Below are 7,671 nucleotides of genomic sequence, written 5' to 3'. Positions count from 1 at the left end.
GTGGGGAGGTAATAAGATAGAGTAAGATCTTAGCATGCACACATAAATTTGCCAGACATCTAAACAGATTGGTAAGTCAAGTGTTCTCAGGTCAGCTGTTACCAGAATGGAGTGCTTATTTGTCTCAAATTAGAAATAAGATGCTTGGTGACAGATAATAGAGATGAGAAACATGTGAAATCAAGCAGGGAAGGCTTTTCTTCTTCTCTTTATCAAACTGACTTGATTTAATACAAGGCATGCACAGTTAATGACGGTTTTGAGTGATACCTGTATGTTTTATGGGGGGTATAAATTGGTCGGAGTAAAATCTTATACATCCTATATCACTGGATATTGTTTCAGCCTATTACAGGTGATACCTATCCCGAGTTGACTGGATTGCATTAATCTGAATCTAGTTTAATGATGCCTTAACATTTTTATGGGAGAATTTAATGTTTGCAATATCCATGTTCCTTATTTGAACGTGTGACTTATAGGTTCTCATCTCCCTTAAATTATGAAATCCTTCAGCTAATAAAGGAAAATGATTATGCTTTGGCAGAAAAAAAGAGAAAGAAAAAGGAGGAAAAAACGGCAAAGTCATTTAACAAGCCATATAACTGTCTATTATAGGACTTTGCATAATAATTGTAATTTGGCTATTAGGAATTCTAAAGCCAGATTATCAGTCATAACCTGTAATTTGAAAGGAAAGGAAAGGAAAGGAAAGGAAAGGAAAGGAAAGGAAAGGAAAGGAAAGGAAAGGAAAGGAAAGGAAAGGAAAGGAAAAGGGAGAAAAGGGAAGGGAAGGAAGAAAAGGAAAGAGAAGGGAAGGAAAAGGGGGGAAAGGGAAGGGAAGGAAAAGGAAAGGAAAGAGAGAAAAGGGAAAGGAAGAGGAAGGAAGGAAAGGGAAGGAAAAAGGGGAAGGAATGGAAAAAAGGGAAAGGAAGGGGAGGGAAAGGAAGGGAAAGGAAAGGAAAGGAAAAGATCACTGACTATTATTTCTTATTTATGCATTACCTGAGGGGAAAAATCACTCAGGATAAGATATAGTCTTCACAGATACCTGACTGCACCTATTCCAACTGACAAAAATGTAAGGTGAGGCTGAATATGACCTCCTGTTTCATTTATTTATTTTTGTATAAATGACAGAGTAGACCAGCTTAAAAAACCACCTAAACTGGCAGAGAGAAATATTGCCCAACTATTATGTGCAGAGGACACAATAATTCTCCCAAGAAAACCTTTCGGACTTAAGAGTACCTTGAATGCCATTGTGGAGTACTGTAAAGAGGTCTAACTGGAAATTATTTATTCCATCATTAACATTATGGCATTTGCCAATCAGATTATGAAGTTCTTCTCGTCTATCAACACACAGCAATGTCATCAATTAACAAGCATCTGGTAGAGAATTCCATGGGGACTCTAAGACTATAACAAGGCATTTTCATTCACAGAATCACTATTGAGCTTAGTCAACATCATCCAATTGATTGGAGACTTATAAGCCTCCTGAGAGAGGAGAAGAAGCAACAAGCAATGACCTGGGAAATATTCCATTCAAGCAGTACTCAGAATATCTACTCTCTTGCTTACTCTGCAGATCTTCCAAGTTGTTTCCCATTGAAGTAAGTACCTTTTTATTTCACTGTTTCCACCTGGTGCTCCTTCCACTCACCACTACATCCTTCTAATGGGGCAGGAGCAGGGGTGGGATTCTACCAGTTCGCACCTATTCACTAGAACCGGTTGTTAACATTCTAAGCAGTTTGGAGAACCGATTGTTAGAAGAAATTACTGGCCTAATCCTGCAAGGAAGGCAGGAAGGAAACATTCTGGTGTTGCTTACAGAAACTGCCTCTCCGTTAACCCTTATTACATTCTTGGCAGGACTAGACTTCCTGTCTCAGGAACTTCTCTGGAGTTTTTTTTCCTCCTCCTTTGCTGGTACTTTGTTTGTGTGGAGTGACCATTCAAAGTTACAATGGCACTGAAAAAAGTGACTTATGACCATTTTTCACACTTACGAGTGTTGCAGCATCCCCACAGTCATGAGAGGCTAGGCGAGGAGATGCGTGCCTCGATGTGAATGATATTGAGTTGGCCACACCCAGCCAATAACATGACCACCAAGCCATGTCCACCTAGTCACCAAGCCACGCCCACCACCTAAGCCACATCCACAGAACCGGTTGTTAAAATTTTTGAATCCCACCCCTGGGCAGGAGCCAAAATCCAAAGGCAGCTAATACTGTGCCTCATCTTGTAAGTTGGCTGGGCATTCTGGGAGTTGAAGTCCACACACCTTAACGTTGTTAAGGCTGAGAAACATTGGCTTACAGGAGTTTCTTCCAGTTGCTCTTTAGTCTGTAGAGACACTCAGTCATTCAGGTAATGGTTGTCCCAAAGGTGCTTTTTCTGGAGGCAACTGGACTTTCTGTTTTTTCTTTGAAGACGTTTCACTTCTCATCCAAGAAGCTTCTTTGGCTCTGACTGGATGGTGGGGAAGGGAAGGATTGATATTCCTTGCAGACAACTGGTCGTTTGCATTCTTTTAGAGGGTCATTGAAGCACTTAGAGGTTTATCTGTGTCCTCAGGGTCAGCTGAGTAGTGCTCCTAGTTCCTGTTCCTGATAAAGCACCTTTGGGACAGTTACTCTTTAGATACCTGGCAGGAGGCATAGAAAAGGATGTGTACCTAAGTCGGTGGCTACTGTTAGGAAGAAAGATCAAAGGATGTTTTTCCTCACCTAGTTTTCCTCTTTTTTAGGTTGCCCATCTTTTCTTCCCCTTATATCCACCCCTTTGTGCCACTGGCATTGTCTCACTATTCCTGGTTCAGCTGGTTAAGACAAAACCTTTACCCATCTGAGTCTCCCCATATCCCAACTCTTCTTTTGGGGTACTCACAGGAACCTATAGCCCAAACCACATCTCATTTGAGCAAGATCTTCAGCTATAATTTAGAAGGCATCTCTCAACAACCACAGGGGTCACTCAAGACGCATAAATGGACAAGTGTATGTTTATAAAGAAACAGGGGAGACAGGGGTAAGAACTCAGTCACCCAGCTGTGATTGTGGATACTGGTCTTTCTTTACAGTCATGACTAAAGATCAGATCAGCATGCAAAGATCATGTCAAGACATTCGTCTGGATATTAGACTAGCATCACTAGCTTACGAGCCACGGTGGCGCAGTAGTTAGAGTGCAGTACTGCAGGCTACTTCTGCTGACTGCCAGCTGCTTGCAATTTGGCAGTTCAACTCTCACCAGGCTCAAGGTTGACTCAGCCTTCCATCCTTTCCAAAGTGGGTAAAATGAGGACCCAGATTGTTGTTGTCTGTAAACCACTTGGAGAGGGCTATAAAGCACTGTAAAGCAGTATATAAGTCTAAGTGCTACTGCTGTTGCTATCACAGCCATTCTACCTTTGGGATGCTTTTCATTTTGCTGGTGCTTTGGGCAAAGAATCAGACTTAAAAATCAATGCAGCGAAACTTTTGAAGGTGTTGTCAAAAGTTTCCCTATCAGTTTTTTTTTTTTAACTCAAAGAGATCAATTTTTAAATTACATCGGATGAAGCCGAGTACCCTGGGAAAAACAGGCGCTACGGTGATCTGACAGAGGATACATTATCCTCATGAATTACTGGTGCCCTTTATAACTCACTTAAAGATGGAGTAATGCACAGAGCCACAAGTGACTTAGTTAAAGGTCTGAGGCTGGTAAAAATGAAGATGAATATGTTCCTAGGCTGGCAGGAGAACCCACTCAGAATAAGCAAATGCAACACGGGAGAGAGAATTTAAATGAACTCTTTCCTTACTTTATAATTTGTTGACACCTCCTGCAGTCTCCTTTGATATTCTACCATGCGTATGTCTGAAGTTGAGGGGTTAATGGTACAATTAATACCAAGCTAGTGCAATTATCTTTGCTTGAATAGGATGCATTATATTTGATCTAGCTGTACTGTGCTCCTTTGAACCTTAGTTCATTGTGGTCATACCTGAAACGTTAATCTGTCCATAGTCTTAATGCAAAATCATATCTACTGGTATGTATATAGCAGAGCAACAGAATAACAGAGTTGGAAGGTACCTTGGAGGTCTTCTAGTCCAATCCTCTCCTCAGGCTGGAAAACCTATACCACTTCAGACAAATGGATGTCAAATCTTTTCCTACAAACTTCCAGCATTGTTGCACTCACAACTTCTGGAGGCAAGTTGTCCCACTGATTAATTGTTCTCACTGTCAGGAATTTTTTCCTTAGGTCTAATTAAAACTTGTCTTGATTAGTTTCCATCCATTGCTTCTTGTTGATTGCTTATTGTACACTATGACTATTATTAAGTGTTGCACCTTATGATTCTTGATGAATGTCTCTTTTCTTTTATGTATACTGGCCAATAAATAATTCTATTCTATTCTATTCTATTCTATTCTATTCTATTCTATTCTATTCTATTCTATTCTATTCTATTCCATTCCATTCCATTCCATTCCATTCCATTCCATTCCCTACTCTACTCTACTCTACTCTACTCTACTCTACTCTACTCTACTCCATTCCATTCTCTATTCTATTCTATTCTATTCTATTCTATTCTATTCTATTCTATTCTATTCTATTCTATTCTATTCTATTCCATTCCATTCCATTCCATTCCATTCCCTATTCTATTCTATTCTACTCTACTCTACTCTACTCTACTCCACTCCATTCCATTCTCTATTCTATTCTATTCTATTCTATTCTATTCTATTCTATTCTACTCTTCTCTTCTACACTATTCTATTCTATTCTATTCTATTCTATTCTTTTCTATTCTATTCTATTCCATTCTATTCTATTCTATTCTATTCTATTCTATTCTATTCTATTCTATTCTATTCTATTCCATTCCATTCCATTCTATTCTATTCTGCCTTCAGATGCTTTAGAGAATAGGTCAACCACCCTCTTCTTTGTGGCAGCCTTTCAAATATTGGAACACTGCTATCACAGTCCTTCATTCATTAAACTAGACACAACCACTTTGCAGAAAACAACAACTGAATGAAAACTGCTGGTGACCTTCTACCTCTGCACCATAGAGAGTATCTTAACTTACTGCACCTGTGTATGATTTGCCAATTGCACAGTGGCAGATAGGACTCCAGAGGGTTAACGTCATTGCCCAGAAGATCGTTGATTGCCCTCTCCCCTCTTTGGAAGAGCTTTATAGCTCCTGCTGCCTTCAGAAAGTTCAAAACATTCTCAAAGATCCATCTCATCCTGGGAACCCTTTTTTTGAACTATTACCATCTGACAGATGGAAGAAGATAATAAAAACAAGGACAAACAGGCTGAAAAACAGCTTCTATCCCAGGGCAGTAGCTCTATTGAATTCTACCGTATAGTGCAATATTAATGCAATATCAGGGGTTTTCAATTCCATTGTACAGAATGCGAAGGATGTGTGTTTTTGTTTTACTTTTATAATTACGATGTACACTGAAAATGGCATTTAATTTTGTTGTATGAGGTTCAGTGACAATAAAGTAAACTAACTCAGATACACCCCGACAAACTCCAGCATGCAATGCCTTTCTTCTGAACTCCATTTGACTTTATTCATGTTTTATTTCAGCGTTACAAAGTACTGCTTTCTCTTTTAACCATACAAGGCTAATAATGAAAGCAGCATTTAGTTTAAGTGGATAAGCAAATAGATCTTCCCACCTTCCACTTGCATCTGACTTGAAAGTGAACTTTGACATGCCTTAGAAAGCAATAAATTATTTCATGATATTAATAACTGCCACCATTCAGCAATTAACTATAATGCCTCTTTTGAGGTCAGTGTGCCAATTCTAGGATGTAGCTAAGACTTTGTGTGTAACCATGTTAAATTTACCCGTAGAATTAATCAAGAACATTAATTACTCCTAGTTTGCAATCTATCAGGGGCGACAGCATTTTAATCTTCTTGGGTTTTCTTCAGATCTTCTTATCTCTCTGGTTTGTGCAGAGTAGACATGACTTCCTAATTGTCCAATGCTTCACTGTCTTTGGTCATTTTAACTTCACACCAGAACTCTTTTGTAGTGAGTTGCCCAGAGTTATTGGGGGGGTCAGGCAGCATGCATTCTTAAATCACCATCATCACAAAACCCTAATAAGAACACATCTGGAGATGCTGGAAACCAGTGGTGGGATTCAAATTTTTTTACTACTGGTTCTGTGGGCAAGGCTTGGTGGGCGTGGCATGGTGGGTGTGGCTTGGTAGGCATGGCAGGGGAAGGATACTGCAAAATCCTCAATCCCCCCCTACCCCACTAACCTGCTTTCCAGCTCCGTTCTCCTGTGCAGGGCAATCAAAGAAGACCCAGCTGATCACCTGGGAGGCAGAGAACAGATGGGGAGGAGGGCAGTCAGAGATGGTATTTGCCAGTTCTGTGAACTACTCAAAATTTTCACTCCCGGTTCTCCAGAACTGGTCAGGACCTGTTGACTACCATCTCTGCTGGAAACTAAATTTTGCACCTTCTAGAAATATGTACTGCCTATGAGTGATGATCATGTCCTGTCTGACATATATCTTAACTATTGAACTCCAGTCCAAAAACACACATACACAAATAAAACCCCAAACAAATAAAAAAGATGGAACCACTGTGGGTACTGACCAGAGAAAGAAATTTACAACTACCAAAAGGGAGAAATGGCTTTTTAAAATGGTCCAATCAGTTGGTAGAAGGGGAGGGGAGGGTAATTACTCGAAATTTCATAATTTCTCAAGAAATTTCTTAGCGGTGACAAAAGCCCCTGTCACGATCAAGATACTTCATGGGAGGTTGATTGTTGCAAAGTTACTTTTTCAGGGGGCAAGAACCTCATATCCATACCCCCTGTTGGATAGGTTTTCCTTTTTCAGAGAAATATTGAAATAAAATTCCCTTCTATCTTGCTGTATAAAGATTGGCAGAAAAAGGAGAAGATATATGAAAATAAAGGATATGCAATTTGTGTTGATCCAATACTTTATTCATTATTTATTTATTATTACTTACTGGTATTATTTTCATAAACAACCTAAGGTGGCAAGCTTCAAGGATGAGCCTCCGTGGTTCAGTGGTTAGAGTGCAGTACTGCAGGCTACTTCTGCTGACTGCCGGATGCCTGCAATTTGGCAGTTCAAATCTCACCAGGTTCAAGGTTGATTCAGCCTTCCATCCCTCAGAGATGGGTAAAATGGGGACTCAGATTGCTGGGGGCCATAGGCTGACTCTGTAAACTGCTTAGAAAGGGCTGTAAAGCACTGTAAAGCGGTATATAAGTCTAAGTGTTATTGCTATTGCTATAACCAATACTACTCCTACTTGGTGAGGTGAGTTGGGCAGAGGGATTGGCCCAAGCTCACCAGTCAGCTTTCATATATAAGGTGGGACTAGAACTCCGAGTTTCCTAGTGATTGACCCAAAGTCACCCAACTTGCTTTCATGCCTATGATGGGGCTAGAACTCTGATATTTTAACCTCTAGACCACAGGTGTCAAACCTGCGATGTCACGTTGCCACCACATGACATATCACAACTTTTTTTTCCCTTCACAGAGCTGGGGTGGGCGTGGCTTGCATGTGATGCAGTCAGCCTGCAGGCTGCCAGTTTGACACCCCTGAGCTAGACCAAAC

Source organism: Pseudonaja textilis, chromosome 5 (genome assembly GCF_049901715.1).
Source record: "Pseudonaja textilis isolate UNSWEBS1 chromosome 5, rPseTex1.2, whole genome shotgun sequence".
NCBI classification, from domain to species: domain Eukaryota; kingdom Metazoa; phylum Chordata; class Lepidosauria; order Squamata; family Elapidae; genus Pseudonaja; species Pseudonaja textilis.
Note: the sequence above shows the minus strand (reverse complement) of the source record.